Source organism: Hakea prostrata, chromosome 10, assembly GCF_041222555.1.
Source record: "Hakea prostrata isolate BN-2017 chromosome 10, UWA_Hpros_2, whole genome shotgun sequence".
NCBI lineage: Eukaryota > Viridiplantae > Streptophyta > Magnoliopsida > Proteales > Proteaceae > Hakea > Hakea prostrata.
In genome coordinates, this window is record NC_142609.1 from 23,669,011 (window position 1) to 23,691,252 (window position 22,242).

Consider the following 22,242-nt stretch of genomic DNA (forward strand, 5'->3'; position numbering starts at 1 on the left):
GGCACAAGGGCGCTTCCACTCTATGGTCGGACTAAGCATCGTACGGAGCATAACCACCCGCGGGATCTTCAGTGTAATTGTTGTAACCGCAATCACCTTCCTGGAGATATGCCTCTTCTCCTTGCGCTTCTTCATATGGGCCGTCATGATATTCAGAACCTGTAGAATAGTCTTACAACATTGTACAATAAAGGAATGAGTTTCAAAGAAACTCAGTAAGGCAGTTAAATCCATAATAACATAAATGGCAGGATTTCAGAACAAACATAAATGCAATATGGTATGAAACAAACAATGAATGTATGAATCTAACTCTACATATGCTGGTCTCTATTGGCAAACATGCTTTAAATTATAGCACCGTACTTCTTTAGGAAGGTCTCAATCTCTCATCATCAGTTAGTAATGGGTCTAGCATCCATCGGGACATTCCATGGCTGGGGGTATAGGTCACCACTCTCTCACATCACCATTGGTCTAAGTACCGGCGCATGTCAGGGTAAAGCCTGTAAAACCCAGCCCTAACCTTGACCCGGAAACCTTGTTATTTGTAGGTCCGATGACCCGGAGTAAAGTAAGAAGTCAGCTTTGGGCCATCCCAGTGGAGGACTTGGTGTCTGGCTTTGAATCCATGAAAGTTGATGATGAAGTTCTATTTATGGAAACTGAATCTTGATGAAGATCGGATTAGTTGATGGACTTGGAGTGCTCTCTATCTTGGTTTGAAGGCATTTCTACCTATTAGGTAAGTCACTTGACTTGTGTGCAAAACCCCTTTAGGATTGGATTTGATCTGGGCCTTCAATTCCCTGTTTTGGACTTGCTGTCAGCATTGGTCGACTGATTGGTCGACTGGGCCAGTCGACCAATCCACTCGACCAATGAGTGCTGTCTTTGGAAATTAGGTTTTTCTTGCTCTATTTAAGTCCAATCTCGAGTCCACTTCGTATTTTCTGCCTCCAAACCCTTTGGAACGAACCAAAGACCTCTGCAAGTCATCTCCCTTGCATCCTTGGTGTTTTCTTGACGGATCTTCGTCGAAACTCTTCCTTTTGCATCAAAAGGTATGTCTACTCTCTCTTATTCTCCTCCATCTTTGTTTTTCTTTCCTTTTTGAGTTGAGACAGTAGAAGAGATGCTGCATTCTCTGTTGCAAACATCTCTGAACATGTTCTCATGATCATCCTAAGGATTTGAGGCTAGAACAATGATCTTAACCATGATCATTGCAAGCTTTTGAAGGAATCATGATCAAACCATGATCTAATCTTGTTAAACTTCTGATTTGAATTCTGATCTCTTTGGATCTTCTATATTGATCATGTTAGTAGTTAATTACTGTGTTTTCTTTCCATGATCCATAATCTATCAATTTCTAGTTGTTCTCTTCTACCATACTATGTGTTCTTCATGAAGCATGGTAGTTACATATATGGTAGGTTTTATTTCCTTATTTAGATTTATGCTTCTAAGCCTTGTTCCTTGAAGATCTAAGTATGTTTTCATGATACCTTTACCTGAAGCAATGATCCATCCTCCTATTGTTCTTGTCTTTGATTTCTATTTCGAATTCATCAAGATCCATGGTTGATCTAATTATGGTAACTTTTTGTTTCCTAATTTGGATCTTGAAGTCTTGAATTGATTGGTGTTTTGAAGTCCCCTATATGTTAGAATACTACTGATGTAGTTTACCCCTTGATTAGTACCCTTTTGAACCACCAAATTCGGATTTCATATCTTAAAACTCTGTTTTTTAGGCTACTGTCTGCATTGGTCGACTGATTGGTCGACTGGACCAGCCGACCAATCCACTCGACCAATGAGTACAGCAACTCCAGAATTGGTCTGTGTTGGATGTTTTGGTATCTTTTCTGTTAGGGATCTTTCCTAATATGTTGTGTATACTTGTTTAGGACCTCCTTCTCAAGTTTGCCAAGATCTTACTTGATTTCTTAGGATTCCTTTGCGAGTTATAAAAGGTAAGGATGGTTATTTCCTTAATTACATAGATAGCATGAATCTAGTTTCTATATTTGAATATCATTGAGTTTCCTAAATTAGATTCTTACAATGATATACTACGGTTGCATAACTTTGATTACAGTAGCATTACTTATTCATATTAAATTGATTCATGTATGATTTACTTACCAATTATATACAAGTGATTGTAATTATTGATTTCTTTCCATATATGAAGTTACCATATATGTGATGATATGAATTGATGCATGTGTATGCTTAAGTATGGTTTGGAAAGGAGAGGTGTCCTTTTGACATTTCTGTCCTTGGACTACTACGGGAATATTATGGGATGTTTCCGGAGATGCCCTCTGGACACCTTCCTAAACTGTTGGATGACATATCTAGGATTGTCTAGTAGTGTTTGGCTAGGATGTCCTGTTATGTCAGACCCCAATCGGAGGGGTATTGAGACCGAACGACCCGTGGTAGCAATGGGGATTCATGGGCGCTTAAGACCGGTAACCAACCCGTGAGAGGACAGGAATCACACTGTGGGGGCCATTTATTGGTAGGGTTGCATATGGTTAGACTTGGGCTCACGGGCGCTTAAGACCGGTAACCAACCCGTGAGAGGACGTGAGAGCTTCCCGTTTACCATATGTGGATAACCAATAGGGTTGATGAGTCCGTAGTCGTGGACTATGAGGACTCTAGTGTGAAGGATACCGGAAAGGATCGTCGGGGACGAGGAATGGACGTATCTGGATCCGACTTGATGTAACTAAGTAGAAGACTTGCATTTGGCTAGGTTTTACCCCGACATGCGCCAAGATTTATACCAAATGGTTGTGAGAGAGTGTGTTGACTTAACCCCCTGCCATGGTTTGTCCTGAGGGATGAAGGACCCATTACCAATCGGCTGCTCAAGACCGGTGAAATGATTCGTGAGAGAATCCAAGATATCTTAAATGGTTGAGGATGTGAGTGGACTTTCCTAAAGAAGTATGGTGCTATGACTTAAAGCATGTCTGCCAATAGAGACCAGCAGATACATAGAGTTAGATTCATTCATTCATTGTTTGTCTCATATCATATTGCATTTATGTTGTTCGGAATCCCGCCATTTATGTTATTATGGATTTTAATCGCCTTTACCGAGTTTCTTTGAAACTCATTCCTTTATTGTACAATGTTTGTTAGACTATCCCGTGCAGTGTACCGAGTACTATGACGGTCCCTATGAAGAAGCGCAAGGCGAAGAGACATATCTCCAGGAAGGTGATTGCGGTTACCACAATTACACTGAAGATTCCACGAGTGGTTATGCTCCGTACGATGCTTAGTCCGACCATTGAGTGGAAGCGTCCTTGTGCCATTTATGAGATTTACACTTATAAGGATGTTGTCTATAAAGTGGATAACAATTTTGTTACCCAATGTACTTGCTACTGGGATTAGATTTTTGTCTAGTTTATTCTTTTAGAGCTACTTTTCCGCTGGTTGTAGAGTGGGATTTTTGCCTCACTTTACTTATCTGTTTGACACTCTGACTATATCTATTATTCTGATTCATTTATGATTCATTCTTTCTTTATTGGATCTATGGTTTATCTTCCGCACTTTTATTATGATTGTTCATGATTATGTTATTGTTTATGTGGGAGGTTGATCACTCGATACCTGATCTTCGGGCTGTGGATCACACTCTCGGGTATGCCAGATAGGGTACCGGCTGGGAGGACGTGACAAAGCCTAGCCAAATGCAAGTCTTCTACTTAGTTACATCAAGTCAGATCCAGATACGTCCATTCCTCGTCCCTGACGATCCTTTCCGGTATCCTTCACACTAGAGTCCTCATAGTCCCTGACTACGGACTCATCAACCCTACTGGTTATCCACATATGGTAGACGGGAAGCTCTCACGTCCCCTCACGGGTTGGTTACCGGTCTTGAGCGCCCGTGAGCCCAAGTCTATCCATATGCAACCCTACCAATAAATGGCCCCAACAATGTGATTCCTGTCCTCTCACGGGTTGGTTGCCGGTCTTGAGCGCCCATGAATCCCCATTGCTACCACAGGTCGTTCGGTCTCAATACCCCTTCGATTAGGGTCTGACATAACGGGACATCCTAGCCCAACACTACTAGACAGTCCTAGATATGTCATCCAACAGTTTAGGAAGGTGTCCGAGGGGCATCTCCAGAAACATCCCATAATATTCCCGTAGTTGTCCAAGGACAGAAGTGTCAAAAGGATACCTCTCCTTTCCAAACCATACTTAAGCATACACAAGCATCAATTCATATCATCACATATATGGTAACTTCATATATGGAAAGAAATCAATAATTACAATCAACTTATATATAACTGGTAAGTAAATCATACATGAGTCAATTCAATATAAATAAGTAATGCTACTGATATCAAGACAAGACTACCAAAGAGTATAACATTATAAGAATCTAATTAAAGAAATAAAGTAACAAGATTCAAATATAGAAACTAAGATATGCAATTTATGTTGTTAAAGAAGTAACCATCCTTACCTTTTATAACTTGCAAAGTAATCCTAAGGAATCAAGTAAGATCTTGACAACTTGAGAAGAAGGTCCTAAACAAGTGTATACAACATATTAGGAAAGATCCCTAACAGAAAAGATACCAAAACATCCAAAACAGACCAATTCTGGAGTTGCTGTACTCATTGGTCGATTGGATTGGTCTATCGCCCAGCCGACCAATCAATCGACCAATGCGATGAGCCTATAAAATCAGAGTTTTAGGATATAAAATCCGAATTTGGTGGTTCAAAAGGGTACTAATCAAGGGGTAAACTACATTAGTAGTATCCTAACATATAGGGGATCTCAAAACACTAATCAAATTAAGTCATCAAGATACAAATTAGGAAACAAAAAGTTACCATAATTAGATCAATCATGGTTCTTGAAGAATTCAAGATAGAAGTCAAAGACAAGAACAATAGGAGAATGAATCATTGATTCAGGTAAAGGTATCATGAAAGGCATACTTAGATCTTCAAGAAAATAGACCTAAGAGCATAAACCTAAATAAGGAAACAAAACCTACCATACATGTAACTATCATGATTCATGAAGAAAACATGGTATGGTAGAAGAGAAACAACTAGAGATTGATAAATCATGGATCATGAAAAGTAAACACAGCAATTGACTACTAACATGATCAATATAGTAGATCTAAGGAGATCAGGATTCAAATCAAAAGATAAACAAAGACAAGATCATGATTTGATCATGATTCCTTCAAAAGCTTGAAATGATCATGGTTAAGATCATTGCATTAGCCATTAATCCTTAGGAAGATCATGAGAGACAAGTCCAGAGATGTTTGCAACAGAGAATGCAGCATCTCCTCTACTGTCTCAACTCAAAAAGGAAAGAAAAACAGAGATGGAGGAGAAGAAGAGAGTGTAGACATACCTTTGATGCAAAAGGAAGAGTTTTGACGAAGATCCGTCAAGAAAAGCACCAAGGATGCAAGGGAGATGACTTGCAGAGGTCTTTGGTTCGTTCCAAAGAGTTTGGAGGCAGAAAATACGAAGTAGACTCGAGATTGGACTTAAATAGAGCAAACAAGACCTAATTGCCAAAGACAGCACCCATTGGTCGAGTGGATTGGTCGACTGGTCCAGTCGACCAATCAGTCGACCAATCAGTTCAGCAACTTCTAAACAGGGAATTGAAGACCCAGATCAAATCCAATCCTAAAGGGGTTTTGCACACATATCAAGTGACTTACCTAATAGGTAGAAATGCCTTCAAACCATGATAGAGAGCACTCCAAGTCCATCAACTAATCCGATCTTCATCAAGATTCAGTTTCCATAAATAGAACCTCATCATCAACTCTCATGGATTCAAAGCCAGACACCAAGTCCTCCACTGCGATGGCCCAAAGCTGACTTCTTACTTTACTTCTGGTCACTGGACCTACAAATAACAAGGTTTCCGGGTCAATGTAAAACCCAGCCCTAACCTTGACCCGGAAACCTTGTTATTTGTAGGTCCGATGACCCGGAGTAAAGTAAGAAGTCAGCTTTGGGCCATCCCAGTGGAGGACTTGGTGTCTGGCTTTGAATCCATGAAAGTTGATGATGAAGTTCTATTTATGGAAACTGAATCTTGATGAAGATCGGATTAGTTGATGGACTTGGAGTGCTGTCTATCTTGGTTTGAAGGCATTTCTACCTATTAGGTAAGTCACTTGACTTGTGTGCAAAACCCCTTTAGGATTGGATTTGATCTGGGCCTTCAATTCCTCGTTTTGGACTTCTTTGTCGACATTGGTCGACTGATTGGTCGACCGGGCCGACCAATCCACTCGACCAATGAGTGCTGTCTTTGGCAATTAGGTTTTTCTTGCTCTATTTAAGTCCAATCTCGAGTCCACTTCGTATTTGCTGCCTCCAAACTCTTTGGAACAGAACCAAAGACCTCTGCAAGTCATCTCCCTTGCATCCTTGGTGTTTTCTTGACGGATCTTCGTCGAAACTCTTCCTTTTGCATCAAAAGGTATGTCTACTCTCTCTTATTCTCCTCCATCTTTGTTTTTCTTTCCTTTTTGAGTTGAGACAGTAGAAGAGATGCTGCATTCTCTGTTGCAAACATCTCTGAACATGTTCTCATGATCATCCTAAGGATTTGAGGCTAGAACAATGATCTTAACCATGATCATTGCAAGCTTTTGAAGGAATCATGATCAAACCATGATCTAATCTTGTTAAACTTCTGATTTGAATTCCGATCTCTTTGGATCTTCTATATTGATCATGTTAGTAGTTAATTCTTGTGTTTTCTTTCCATGATCCATAATCTATCAATTTCTAGTTGTTCTCTTCTACCATACTATGTGTTCTTCATGAAGCATGGTAGTTACATATATGGTAGGTTTTATTTCCTTATTTAGATTTATGCTTCTAAGCCTTGTTCCTTGATGATCTAAGTTTGTTTTCATGATACCTTTACCTGAAGCAATGATCCATCCTCCTATTGTTCTTGTCTTTGATTTCTATTTCGAATTCATCAAGATCCATGGTTGATCTAATTATGGTAACTTTTTGTTTCCTAATTTGGATCTTGAAGTCTTGAATTGATTGGTGTTTTGAAGTCCCCTATATGTTAGAATACTACTGATGTAGTTTACCCCTTGATTAGTACCCTTTTGAACCACCAAATTCGGATTTCATATCTTAAAACTCTGTTTTTTTTAGGCTACTGTCTGCATTGGTCGACTGATTGGTCGACTGGACCAGTCGACCAATCCACTCGACCAATGAGTACAGCAACTCCAGAATTGGTCTGTGTTGGATGTTTTGGTATCTTTTCTGTTAGGGATCTTTCCTAATATGTTGTGTATACTTGTTTAGGACCTCCTTCTCAAGTTTGCCAAGATCTTACTTGATTTCTTAGGATTCCTTTGCGAGTTATAAAAGGTAAGGATGGTTATTTCCTTAATTACATAGATAGCATGAATCTAGTTTCTATATTTGAATATCATTGACATGTTTCCTAAATTAGATTCTTACAATGATATACTACTGTTGTATAACTTTGATTACAGTAGCATTACTTGTTTATGATTAATTGATTCATGAATGATTTATTTACCAATTATATACAAGTTGATTGTACTTATTGATTTCTTTCCATATATGAAGTTACCATATATGTGATGATATGAATTGATGCATGTGTATGCTTAAGTATGGTTTGGAAAGGAGAGGTGTCCTTTTGACACTTCCGTCCTTGGACTACTACGGGAATATTATGGGATGTTTCCGGAGATGCCCTCTGGACACCTTCCTAAACTGTTGGATGACATATCTAGGATTGTCTAGTAGTGTTTGGCTAGGATGTCCTGTTATGTCGACCCTAATCGGAGGGGTATTGAGACCGAACGACCCGTGGTAGCAATGGGGATTCATGGGCGCTCAAGACCGGTAACCAACCCGTGAGAGGACAGGAATTACATTGTGGGGGCCATTTATTGGTAGGGTTGCATATGGTTAGACTTGGGCTCACGGGCGCTTAAGACCGGTAACCAACCCGTGAGAGGACGTGAGAGCTTCCCGTTTACCATATGTGGATAACCAATAGGGTTGATGAGTCCGTAGTCGGGGACTATGAGGACTCTAGTGTGAAGGATACCGGAAAGGATCGTCGGGACGAGGAATGGACGTATCTCGGATCCCGACTTGATGTAACTAAGTAGAAGACTTGCATTTGGCTAGGTTTTACCCCGACATGCGCCAAGACTTATACCAAATGGTTGTGAGAGAGTGTGTTGACTTAACCCCCTGCCATGGTTTGTCCTGAGGGATGAAGGACCCATTACCAATCGGCTGCTCAAGACCGGTGAAATGATCCGTGAGAGAATCCAAGATATCTTAAATGGTTGAGGATGTGAGTGGACTTTCCTAAAGAAGTACGGTGCTATGACTTAAAGCATGTCTGCCAATAGAGACCAGCATACATAGAGTTAGATTCATTCATTCATTGTTTGTCTCATATCATATTGCATTTATGTTGTTCTGGAATCCTGCCATTTATGTTATTATGGATTTTAATCGCCTTTACCGAGTTTCTTTGAAACTCATTCCTTTATTGTACAATGTTTGTTAGACTATCCTGCAGGTACTGAGTACTATGACGGTCCCTATGAAGAAGCGCAAGGCGAAGAGACATATCTCCAGGAAGGTTATTGCGGTTACCACAATTACACTGAAGATTCCGCGAGTGGTTATGCTCCGTACGATGCTTAGTCCGACCATTGAGTGGAAGCGTCCTTGTGCCATTTATGAGATTTACACTTATAAGGATGTTGTCTATAAAGTGGATAACAATTTAGTTACCCAATGTACTTGCTACTGGGATTAGATTTTTGTCTAGTTTATTCTTTTAGAGCTACTTTTCCGCTGGTTGTAGAGTGGGATTTTTGCCTCACTTTACTTATCTGTTTGACACTCTGACTATATCTATTATTCTGATTCATTTATGATTCATTCTTTCTTTATTGGATCTATGGTTTATCTTCCGCACTTTTATTATGATTGTTCATGATTATGTTATTGTTTATGTGGGAGGTTGATCACTCGATACCTGATCTTCGGGCTGTGGATCACACTCTCGCGTATGCCAGATAGGGTACCGGCTGGGAGGACGTGACAGTCAAGGTTAGGGCTGGGTTTTACATTCTCCCCCCCTTATAGAAATTTCGTCCTCGAAATTGAAAGCGTACCTGTGCTTCCAAAGAGGTAAGGAAACTTCTCCTTCATATCTTCTTCCTTCTCCCAAGAAGCTTCTTCAAGGGTATGGTTCTTCCACCGAATCTTCACCAAAGGAATGGTGCGATTCCGCAACTGCTTGTCCTTCTTATCCAAGATTTCGGCCAGCTCTTCATCGTAGGTCAAATCAGCACTAAGTCCTTCAGGTGCTTGCTGCAAAATGTGTTCCGGATTCTCTATGTATTTCCGGAGCATCGAAATATTAAACACATTGTGAACACCAGCAAGAGGCGGAGGTAATGCTAATCGATACGCAACAGGTCCAACCTTTTCCAAAATCTCGAAAGGTCCAATGAAACGAGGGCTAAGCTTTCCCTTAACATTGAATCTCATCACACCCTTCATTGGTGAAACCTTCAGAAAAACTTTCTCTCCAACTTGAAATTCCAAATCGGTCCTTCTCTTATCAGCATAAGATTTCTGTCTTGACTGGGCAGACTTAATCCTTTCTCTTATCATATCTACCATAGCACTCGTAGCTTCAATCATCTCAGAACCTAAGACTTTTCTTTCACCTGTCTCAGTTCAATACAAAGGTGTCCTACAAGTACTGCCATACAAAGCCTTGAATGGAGCCATGCCTATTGTTGCTTGATAACTGTTGTTATAGGCAAACTCAACCAAAGCTAGGTGTTCATCCCAATTACCACCCATATCCACCACACAAGATCTGAGCATGTCTTCCAATGTCTGAATTGTCCGCTCGGATTGTCCATCGACCGTGGATGATGAGTTGTACTCAAGTTCAATTGGGTTCCCAAGGCCTTCGCAAACTATTCCAAAACCTGGAGGTGAACCTAGGATCACGATCAGAAACAATACTCAATGGCACACCATGCAGGCGAACCACATTATCCACGTAAAGCCTTGCTAGCTTATCCGAGTATGAGTGATCTTCATAGGAATGAAGTGGGCTGATTTGGTCAACCTATCAACAATCACCCACACAAGTGTCATTGCCTTTACTTGTCCGAGGCAAGCTAGTCACAAAGTCCATAGAGATATCCTCCCACTTCCAACTAGGAATAGGAAGAGGTTGAAGTAATCCAGATGGGGGTTGTCGAACGGCTTTCACACGTTGGCAAGTCTCACACTTGGCAACAAAATCATCAACATCAGCCTTCAAACCAATCCACCAAAAATGTTCCTTCAAGTCCTTGTACATCTTGGTGCTTCCCGGGTGTATAGTAAAGACTGACTGGTGTGCTTCCTTCAATATTTCCTTTTTAATTTCTTCGTTTGCAAGCACGCACAGTCTTCCTCTAAACAATAAAGCATCATCCATGGATATACCAAAGTCGGGGTCCGACTCAGGATTCGAAGAAATCTTCTCAACTTTGATCAAAAGTTCTTGGTCAGAACTCTGCAGAGCAACAATTTTATCTCTAAGGCCAGATCTTGCCATCATGGCAGAAAGAATAAAATCAGAATTCTCAGGGACAATTTCCAAATCAAAACTCTCAATAGAAGACCACAATGGTAAACTCAAAGCATTCAAATCCAAAGTCTTCTTCTGGTTCTTCCTACTAAGAGCATCAACAACAACGTTTGCTTTCCCAGGGTGATACTGAATATCACAATCATAATCAGAGACTAGTTCCAACCATCTCCTTTGTCTCATGTTCAACTCCTTTTGGGTAAAGAAGTATTTCAAACTCTTATGATCCGTGAAAATGGCAATCTTCTCACCGTAGAGGTAATGTCTCCAAATCTTCAAAGCAAAGACAACGGCGGCAAGTTCTAGATCGTGGGTGGGGTAATTCCGCTCATAATCTTTCAATTGCCGAGAAGCATAGGCTACAACCTTGCCATGTTGCATCAGTACGCAACCCAATCCAATCTTTGACGCATCGGTATAAACTGTCATACCACCGGAACTATCGGGTATAGTCAAAACCGGGGCACTTGTCAATCTATCTTTCAACTCTTGGAAATTCTTCTCACAAAGCGCCGACCAAACAAACTTTTCTTCTTTCCTGGTCAACTTAGTCATAGGAGCAGCCAACCGAGAAAAGTTCTCAATAAACCTTCTGTAGTAACCCGCCAATCCAAGAAAACTTCTTATTTCCGTTACCGACTTCGGTCTTTCCCAATCAACCACAGCTTGAACTTTTTCAAGATCGACACGAATACCTTCGTCTGAAACCACATGGCCAAGGAATACTACTCTCTTAAGCCAGAAATCACACTTGCTAAACTTGGCGTACAACTTCTTTTCTCGCAACCTTTGCAAAGTGAAACTTAGATGGCTCGCATGCTTTTCTTCGCTCTTCGAATAGATCAAGATGTCGTCGATGAATACAATCACAAACTTATCAAGCACATCGTGAAATACTCGGTTCATGAGGTCCATGAACACTGCAGGAGCATTGGTCAATCCGAAGGGCATGACCCTAAACTCGTAGTGACCATACCGTGTTCGGAAAGCTGTCTTGATGATATCACTAGACTTCACTTTCAATTGGTGATATCTGGATCTTAAGTCAATCTTTGAGAACACAACTGCACCCTTTAACTGATCGAAGAGATCATCTATTCTGGGCAGCGGGTATCTATTCTTGATAGTCAGCTTATTCAACTCACGGTAGTCGATGCACAAGCGCATACTACCGTCTTTCTTCTTGACAAACAAGACCGGAGCTCCCTAAGGTGATACACTAGGTTGCACGAAACCTCTATCAATGAGCTCATTCAACTGGTTTTGCAACTCTTTCAACTCAGTAGGAGCCATCCTATACGGAGCTTTAGATACTGGAGCGGCACCAGGGACGAGATCAATAGAAAACTCGACATCCCTGTCTGGAGGCACTCCCGATAGATCATCAGGGAAGACATCAACAAAGTCACAGACAACCCTGACTTCATCGACTCTTTTCTCCACTTTACCCTTGCCTTCGGATGAAGCATCATCCACTAGGGCATAGACTTGCATCAAGGCAGACAAAGCACCTTCTTACAAACCCTTCTCTTCTCACCATGAAATTCTAAGACCGGACTTCCACAAATATGGAACTGAATCTTCTTTGAGGAACAAAGAAACACAGCTTTGTGGGCTGTTAACCAATCAATTCCCAAAATAACATCGAAGTCCTTCATATCAAGAAGTACAAAATTGGCTTCCAAGTTCTTCTCACCAATCAACACAGGACATTTAGATAACCCCTTATCTAGTTTCACAATGGGACCAGTAGGTGTACTAATCAATAAACAACTAGACAACTTCTCAGGGATTAGGTCAGTCTTCTTGATGAATGCAGATGACATGAACGAATGAGATGCACCCGTATCAAATAAGACAAATGCAGAAATAGAAGCAACTAACAATGTACCCGTAATCACTTCATGGCTTGGATCCCGCTCAAAGACTGAAATACTGAACACTCTACCGGAGGGAGGAGTAGGAGCACTCTTCACCACTGGAGCAGGCTGCTGGACAGGCCGCTTCAGACAGGCACTAGCGAAATGACCAGCTTGGTTGCAGTAAAAGCAAATAGGATTGCTGGGTCCAACTGGGGTAGCTGCAACAGAGGGCTTCTGAACAAAAGGCCTAGCACTTGCACTCACTGGTGGTCGGTTTCCGCCATACTATCTAAACTGGTCGGGCTGCTGAAAACCCGAGTTCTGACCTACACTCCTAGGCTGAGAGGTAGGAGTGGGGTAGGGTGTAGGTCTCACAAAACGCCGATCATTACGATCCACCAACCCAGGGTTCCTTGGCTGCCAGGGCCTTTGCACACGTGCACTTTCCTTCTCTGTTTCTTCCAACTTCTTCGAGTTCTGCACCACCTGAGCATAGCTCGCTATAGGCTGGACTGTGAGGTAAGCTTTAATGGTAGGGCGCAGTCCTTTGAAGAACTTCTTCGCTTTGGCGAGATCGACCTTCAGAGAATCTGGAGCAAAGAAATGAAGCTCCTCAAACTTCTGTTGGTACTCCAACACATACAAGGATCCTTGTGTGAGAACCATAAACTCAGCTTCCTTCGCATCTTTCACCGCCTCGGGGAAATAATTCAAGCAAAAAGCCTCTTTGAACAACTCCCAAGTTACAACTCCTGCATGCAAACCTTCCAAAACAGGCCGAGTGGAGGTCCACCATGCATCAGCTTCTTGTTGCAACTTCTGTTCAGCAGACATAATCTTCTGAGCTTCCGAGCATTGCAGATGTCGGAAAGCCTTCTCCAACTCACGAAGCCACTTGTTAGGAAACAAGGGGTTCTTGGTAACTCCAGTGAAAGTGGGTACTTGCATCTTCGTAAAACTCTCCATCGGAGTAGTATGAGGAGTTCCAGCTAAACCTCCCGCATTCAGGATGCGGCATGAGGATTCACATTAGCACCAGTTCCGGTCTCATTATGCAGAGTCATGAAACCCACCAACATCCGGTTGAACCGAGCCGCTTGCTGCTGCATCATATTGCCCATAATATTGGCAATATCACGGAAGCTTCCAACATTCGGGGCACCGGGTATCTCATGGGTACCCTGATCAACGTTAGGTATCTCATCACCTCCATGAGGTATTTCACCACCTCCCACACCACCTCCTTGACGGATTCACCACGCCCACTTCTCGAGTAACCATTCTGCAAAACTGAGAACATCAAAATACCGAATTTCGAAGTTTCAACATAAACCACAAGTCCAAATGATTTGAAAACTTAAATCATGCTTAAATATATCCATATAGTCATCAAACAATAATCCATAAAGCAAAAATCACATTTTCCAAAAATTCAACAGCAAAAGAGGTCTCTGTGACCATTGGTCGAGTGATTGGTCGACTGACCCAGTCAACCAATGAGTCGACCAATCAAGACAGAATGCGAAAATTCGCATTATAAGCCTCATTTCCACATTCCAACTTCATTTCATCCTCTTTCAAAGGTGAGAGAGCTCTAGGGAAAGTCTCCAAAGGTTCTTACAAGTGTTCTTGAGGTGTTTTGGTGCTTCAACAACAACACATCAACACACAACCATCAGAGCATGGAGGTCAGACAGGAGCAGATGTATGAGAGGATGGAGTCACGACAGGATAGGATAGAGCATCAGGTGACTCAGCTAGCGGAGGAGTTCAGAGCATACAGAGATCAGAGAAGATCACCTAGATAGACTGTACCCTAGGATTTTCATTTATGCATTTCAGATGTAATCGTTGTAAAAGCTTTTGAAATTAATGAAGTTCATTTTGTTTCACTTAATTATTGTATATTATGCACCTTTCTTTTATTTGCATTAGTGACATTTATTTAAGTATAATTATGGTATGTTATTCGGAAATGTTCTATTATGCTTCATAGGTTAAGTTTCTAATCCAAGTGTTCTATTATTCACTTCTAAGAGTAGAGGAGTCATTTCAGATCAATGACTCAGGAATGTTCAGTTATTGTCTTTTGTGGTTAGGATTTCCTCGAACCTTGGGCTCTGATACCATTCTGTCACATCCTCCCAGCCAGTACCCTATCTGGCATACCCGAGAGTGTGATCCACAGCCCGAAGATCAGGTATCGAGTAATCAACCTCCCACATAAACAATAACATAATCATGAACAATAATAATAAAAGTGCGGAAGATAAACCATGGATCCATATAAGAAAAGGATGAATCATATATAAATCAGAGTACTAAATATAATCAGAGTATCTAAATCAGATAAGTAAAGTGAGGCGAAAATCCCACTCTACAACCAGCGGAAAAGTAGTTCTAAAAGAGAATAAGCAAGATAGAATCTAATCCCAATAGCAGGTACAATAGGTAACTAAATTGTTCTCAATCTTATAGACAACATCCCTATAAGTATAAATCTCATAAACGGCACAAGGGCGCTTCCACTCTATGGTCGGACTAAGCATCATACGGAGCATAACCACCCGCGGGATCTTCAGTGTAATTGTTGTAACCGCAATCACCTTCCTGGAAATATGCCTCTTCTCCTTGCACTTCTTCATACGGACCGTCATGATATTCAGAACCTGTAGAATAGTCTAACAACATTGTACAATAAAGGAATGAGTTTCAAAGAAACTCAGTAAGGCAGTTAAATCCATAATAACATAAATGGCAGGATTTCAAAACAAACATAAATGCAATATGGTATGAAACAAACAATGAATGTATGAATCTAACTCTACATATGCTGGTCTCTATTGGCAGACATGCTTTAAGTCATAGCACCGTACTTCTTTAGGAAGGTCTCAATCTCTCATCATCAGTTGGTAATGGGTCCGGCATCCCTCGGGACATTCCATGGCTGGGGGTATAGGTCACCACTCTCTCACATCACCATTGGTCTAAGTACCGGCGCATGTCAGGGTAAAGCCTAGCCAAATGCAAGTCTTCTACTTAGTTACATCAAGTCAGATCCAGATACGTCCATTCCTCGTCCCTGACGATCCTTTCCGGTATCCTTCACACTAGAGTCCTCATAGTCCCTGACTACGGACTCATCAACCCTACTGGTTATCCACATATGGTAGACGGGAAGCTCTCACGTCCCCTCACGGGTTGGTTACCGGTCTTGAGCGCCCGTGAGCCCAAGTCTATCTATATGCAACCCTACCAATAAATGGCCCCCACAATGTGATTCCTGTCCTCTCACGGGTTGGTTACCGGTCTTGAGCGCCCATGAATCCCCATTGCTACCACGGGTCGTTCGGTCTTAATACCCCTCCGATTAAGGTCTGACATAACGGGACATCCTAGCCCAACACTACTAGACAGTCCTAGATATGTCATCCAACAGTTTAGGAAGATGTCCAGAGGGCATCTCCAGAAACATCCCATAATATTCCCGTAGTTGTCCAAGGACAGAAGTGTCAAAAGGACACCTCTCCTTTCCAAACCATACTTAAGCATACACAAGCATCAATTCATATCATCACATATATGGTAACTTCATATATGGAAAGAAATCAATAATTACAATTAACTTATATATAATCGGTAAGTAAATCATACATGAGTCAATTCAATATAAATAAGTAATGCTACCGATATCAAGACAAGATACCAAAGTAGTATAACATTATAAGAATCTAATTAAAGAAATAAATTAACAAGATTCAAATATAGAAACTAAGATATGCAATTTATGTTGTTAAAGAAGTAACCATCCTTACCTTTTATAACTTGCAAAGGAATCCTAAGGAATCAAGTAAGATCTTGACAACTTGAGAAGAAGGTCCTAAACAAGTGTATACAACATATTAGGAAAGATCCCTAACAGAAAAGATACCAAAACATCCAAAACAGACCAATTACGAGTTGCTGTACTCATTGGTCGATTGGATTGGTCTATCGCCCAATCGACCAATCAATCGACCAATGCAGACAGTAGCCTATAAAATCAGAGTTTTAGGATATAAAATCCGAATTTGGTGGTTCAAAAGGGTACTAATCAAGGGGTAAACTACATTAGTAGTATCCTAACATATAGGGGATCTCAAAACACTAATCAAATTAAGTCATCAAGATACAAATTAGGAAACAAAAAGTTACCATAATTAGATCAATCATGGTTCTTGAAGAATTCAAGATAGAAGTCAAAGACAAGAACAATAGGAGAATGAATCATTGATTCAAGTAAAGGTATCATGAAAGGCATACTCAGATCTTCAAGAAAATAGACCTAAGAGCATAAACCTAAATAAGGAAACAAAACCTACCATATATGTAACTATCATGATTCATGAAGAAAACATGGTATGGTAGAAGAGAAACAACTAGAGATTGATAGATCATGGATCATGAAAAGAAAACACAGCAATTGACTACTAACATGATCAATATAGTAGATCTAAGGAGATCAGAATTCAAATCAAAAGATAAACAAAGACAAGATCATGATTTGATCATGATTCCTTCAAAAGCTTGAAATGATCATGGTTAAGATCATTGCATTAGCCATTAATCCTTAGGAAGATCATGAGAGACAAGTCCAGAGATGTTTGCAATAGAGAATGCAGCATCTCCTCTACTGTCTCAACTCAAAAAGGAAAGAAAAACAGAGATGGAGGAGAAGAAGAGAGTGTAGACATACCTTTGATGCAAAAGGAAGAGTTTTGACGAAGATCCGTCAAGAAAAACACCAAGGATGCAAGGGAGATGACTTGCAGAGGTCTTTGGTTCGTTCCAAAGAGTTTGGAGGCAGAAAATACGAAGTAGACTCGAGATTGGACTTAAATAGAGCAAGCAAGACCTAATTGCCAAAGACAGTACCCATTGGTCGAGTGGATTGGTCGACTGGTCCAGTCGACCAATCAGTTCAGCAACTCCTAAACAGGGAATTGAAGACCCAAATCAAATCCAATCCTAAAGCGGTTTTGCACACATATCAAGTGACTTACCTAATAGGTAGAAATGCCTTCAAACCATGATAGAGAGCACTCCAAGTCCATCAACTAATCCGATCTTCATCAAGATTCAGTTTCCATAAATAGAACCTCATCATCAACTCTCATGGATTCAAAGCCAGACACCAAGTCCTCCACTGGGATGGCCCAAAGCTAACTTCTTACTTTACTTGGGGTCACTGGACCTACAAATAACAAGGTTTCCGGGTCAAGGTTAGGGCTGAGTTTTACATGCCCATCGACACTTTCCCGAATCAATGGTTATCATACCTAGGGATGTCTAGCAGTGTTTGCCTAGGATATACCCCTGTTATATCAGACCCGATTCGGAAGGGTATTGAGACCGAACGACCCGTGGTAGCAATTGGGATTCACGGGCACTCAAGACCGGTGAGTTATATCCGTGAGAGGATGGGAATCACATTGTGGGGGCCATTTATTGGAGGGTTGCATATGGCTAGACTTGGGCTCATGGGCGTTCGAGACCGGTGAGTTATATCCGTGAGAGGACATGAGAGCTTCCCGTTTACCATATGTGAATAACCAATAGGGTTGATGAGTCTGGTGAGTAATATCCGTGACTCTAGTGTGAAGGATACCGGAAAGGATCCCGAGAGGGGAGGAATGGAAGTATCTGGAACTGACTTGATGTAACTAAGTAGATGACTTGCATTGGGCTAGGCTTTTCCCTGACATGCGCCGGTACTTATGCCAAATGGTTGTGAGAGAGTGTGTTGACTTAACCCCCTACCATGGTTTGTCCGAGAGGGATGCCCAGACCCACTACCAACAGGAGCCGTATGCGTGACCTACCCAAAGAAGTACGGTGCTATGACTTAAAGCATGTCTGCCATAGAGACCAGCATACATAGAGTTAGATGCATACATACATTACTTGTTTCGTACTGCATTGCATCATGTTATGTTTTGCCACATGTTATCTATGATGTTATTGTAAAACCCAGCCCTAACCTTGACCCGGAAACCTTGTTATTTGTAGGTCCGATGACCCGAAGTAAAGTAAGAAGTCAGCTTTGGGCCATCCCAGTAGAGGACTTGGTGTCTGGCTTTGAGTCCATGAAAGTTGATGATGAGGTTCTATTTATGGAAACTGAATCCTGAGGAAGATCTAATTAGTTGATGGACTTGGAGTGCTCTCTATCTTGGTTTGAAGGCATTTCTACCTATTAGGTAAGTCACTTGACTTGTGTGCAAAACCCCTTTAGGATTGGATTTGATCTGGACCTTCAATTCCCTGTTTTGGTCTTGCTGTCAGCATTGGTCGACTGATTGGTCGACTGGACCAGTCGACCAATCCACTCGACCAATGAGTGCTGTCTTTGGCAATTAGGTTGTTCTTGCTCTATTTAAGTCCAATCTCGAGTCCACTTCGTATTTGCTGCCTCCAAACCCTCCGGAACGAACCAAAGACCTCTCGCAAGTCATCTCTCTTGCATCCTTGGTGTTTTCTTGACGGATCTTCGTCGAAACTCTTCTTTGTGCATCAAAAGGTATGTCTACTCTCTCTTCTTCTCCTCCATCTTTGTTTTTCTTTCCTTTTTGAGTTGAGACAGTAGAAGAGATGCTGCATTCTCTGTTGCAAACATCTCTCGAACATGTTCTCATGATCATCCTAAGGATTTGAGGCTAGAACAATGATCTTAACCATGATCATTGCAAGCTTTTGAAGGAATCATGATCAAACCATGATTTAATCTCTGTTAAACTTCTAATCTGAATTCTGATCTCTTTGGATCTTCTATGTTGATCATGTTAGTAGTTAATTACTGTGTTTTCTTTCCATGATCCATAATCTATAGATTTCTAGTTGTTCTCTTCTACCATACTATGTGTTCTTCATGATGCATGATAGTTACATATATGGTAGGTTTTATTTCCTTATTTAGATTTATGCTTCTAAGCCTTATTCCATGAAGATCTATGTATGTTTTCATGTTTTCATTACCGAAAGCAATGATCCATCCTCCTATTGTTCTTGTCTTTGTTTTCTATTTCAAATTCATCAAGATCCATGGTTGAGTTAATTATGGTAACTTTTTGTTTCCTAATTTGGATCTTGATATCTTGATTTGATTGGTGTTTTGAGGTCCCCTATTTGTTAGAATACTACCGATGTAGTCTACCCCTTGATTAGTACCCTTTTGAACCACCAAATTCGGATTTCATATCTTAAAACTCCGATTTTATAGGCTTGTCCGCATTGGTCGACTCGATTGGTCGACTGACCACTCGACCAATCCACTCGACCAATGAGTACAAAGCAACTCTAGATTTGGTCTGTTTCGGATGTTTTGATATCTTTTCTGTTAGGGATCTTTCCTAATATGTTGTATATACTTGTTTAGGACCTTCTTCTCAAGTTTGCCAAGATCTTACTTGATTTCTTAGGATTCCTTGCGAGTTATAAAAGGTAAGGATGGTTATTTCCTTAATTACATAGATAGCATGAATCTAGTTTCTATATTTGAATATCATTAATATGTTTCCTAAATTAGATTCTTACAATGATATACTACTGTTGCATAACTTTGATTACAGTAGCATTACTTATTCATATTAAATTGATTCATGTATGATTTACTTACCAATGTTATACAAGTGATTGTAATTACCGATTTCTTTCCATATATGAAGTTACCATATATGTGATGATATGAATTGATGCATGTGTATGCTTAAGTATGGTTTGGAAAGGAGAGGTGTCCTTTCGACACTTCTGTCCTTGGACTACTACGGGAATATTATGGGATGTTTCCGGAGATGCCCTCTGGACACCTTCCTAAACTGTTGGATGACATATCTAGGATTGTCTAGTAGTGTTTGGCTAGGATGTCCTGTTATGTCAGACCCTAATCGGAGGGGTATTGAGACCGAACGACCCGTGGTAGCAATGGGGATTCATGGGCGCTCAAGACCGGTAACCAACCCGTGAGAGGACAGGAATCACATTGTGGGGGCCATTTATTGGTAGGGTTGCATATGGTTAGACTTGGGCTCACGGGCGCTTAAGACCGGTAACCAACCCGTGAGAGGACGTGAGAGCTTCCCGTTTACCATATGTGGATGATCAATAGGGTTGATGAGTCCGTAGTCCGAGTTGGTCGGTGCCATAGGATACGCCGACTCTAGTGTGAAGGATACCGGAAAGGATCGTCGGGGACGAGGAATGGAAGTATCTGGATCTCGACTTGATGTAACTAAGTAGAAGACTTGCATTTGGCTAGGTTTTACCCCGACATGCGCCAAGCACTTACACCAAATGGTTGTGAGAGAGTGTGTTGACTTAACCCCCTGCCATGGTTTGTCCTGAGGGATGAAGGACCCATTACCAAACGGCTGCTCAAGACCGGTGAAATGATCCGTGAGAGAATCCAAGATATCTTAAATGGTTGAGGATGTGAGTGGACTTTCCTAAAGAGGTACGGTGCTATGACTTAAAGCATGTCTGCCAATAGAGACCAGCATACATAGAGTTAGATTCATTCATTCATTGTTTGTCTCATATCATATTGCATTTATGAGTGTTCTGGAATCCTGCCATTTATGTTATTATGGATTTTTAATCGCTTCTTACCGAGTTTCTTTGAAACTCATTCCTTTATTGTACAATGTTGTTAGACTATCCCGCAGTACCGAGTACTATGACGGTCCCTATGAAGAAGCGCAAGGCGAAGAGGCATATCTCCAAGAAGGTGATTGCGGTTACCACAATTACTCTGAAGATCCCGCGAGTGGTTATGCTCCGTACGATGCTTAGTCCGACCATTGAGTGGAAGCGTCCTTGTGCTATTTATGAGATTTACACTTACAAGGATGTTGTCTATAAAGTGGAGAACAATTTAGTTACCCAATGTACTTGTTACTGGGATTAGATTTTGTCTAGTTTATTCTTTTAGAGCTACTTTTCCGCTGGTTGTAAAGTGGGATTTTTGCCTCGCTTTACTTATCTGTTTGATACTCTGATTATATTTAGTATTCTGATTCATTTATGATTCATTCTTTCTTTATTGGATCTATGATTTATCTTCCGCACTCATGTTATGATTGTTCATGATTATGTTATTGTTTATGTGGGAGGTTGATCACTCGATACCTGATCTTCGGGCTGTGGATCACACTCTCGGGTATGCCAGATAGGGTACCGGCTGGGAGGGCGTGACAGTTATGGGTTAACTACCTTACTGAGTTTCTTCGAAACTCATCCCTGTTGTATATTTCTTTTTGTTAGATTATCCTGCAGGTACAGAATACTATGACGAGCAGTATAGTGAAGCACAAGCTGATGAAGCGTATTACACGCAAAGTGCTGGCAACGATCAAGATTACTTTGATGATCCCCCGGCGGATCAAGCTGCGTACTACTTATGAGAACGGCATAGAGCTGGAACAGATCAGTTGGATTGATGAAGTCCACACTTATGAAGACGTTATCTATAAACTAGAGGATTCTTGTTCTTAGTTTATTTCTTAGCACATTATTTCATTTGTATTTCCTTTTTGATTTTTATACTACGTTCCGCTATTTTGGTAAAGGGAGTTTCCGCCTCACTTCACTCCTTTTTGATATCATTGG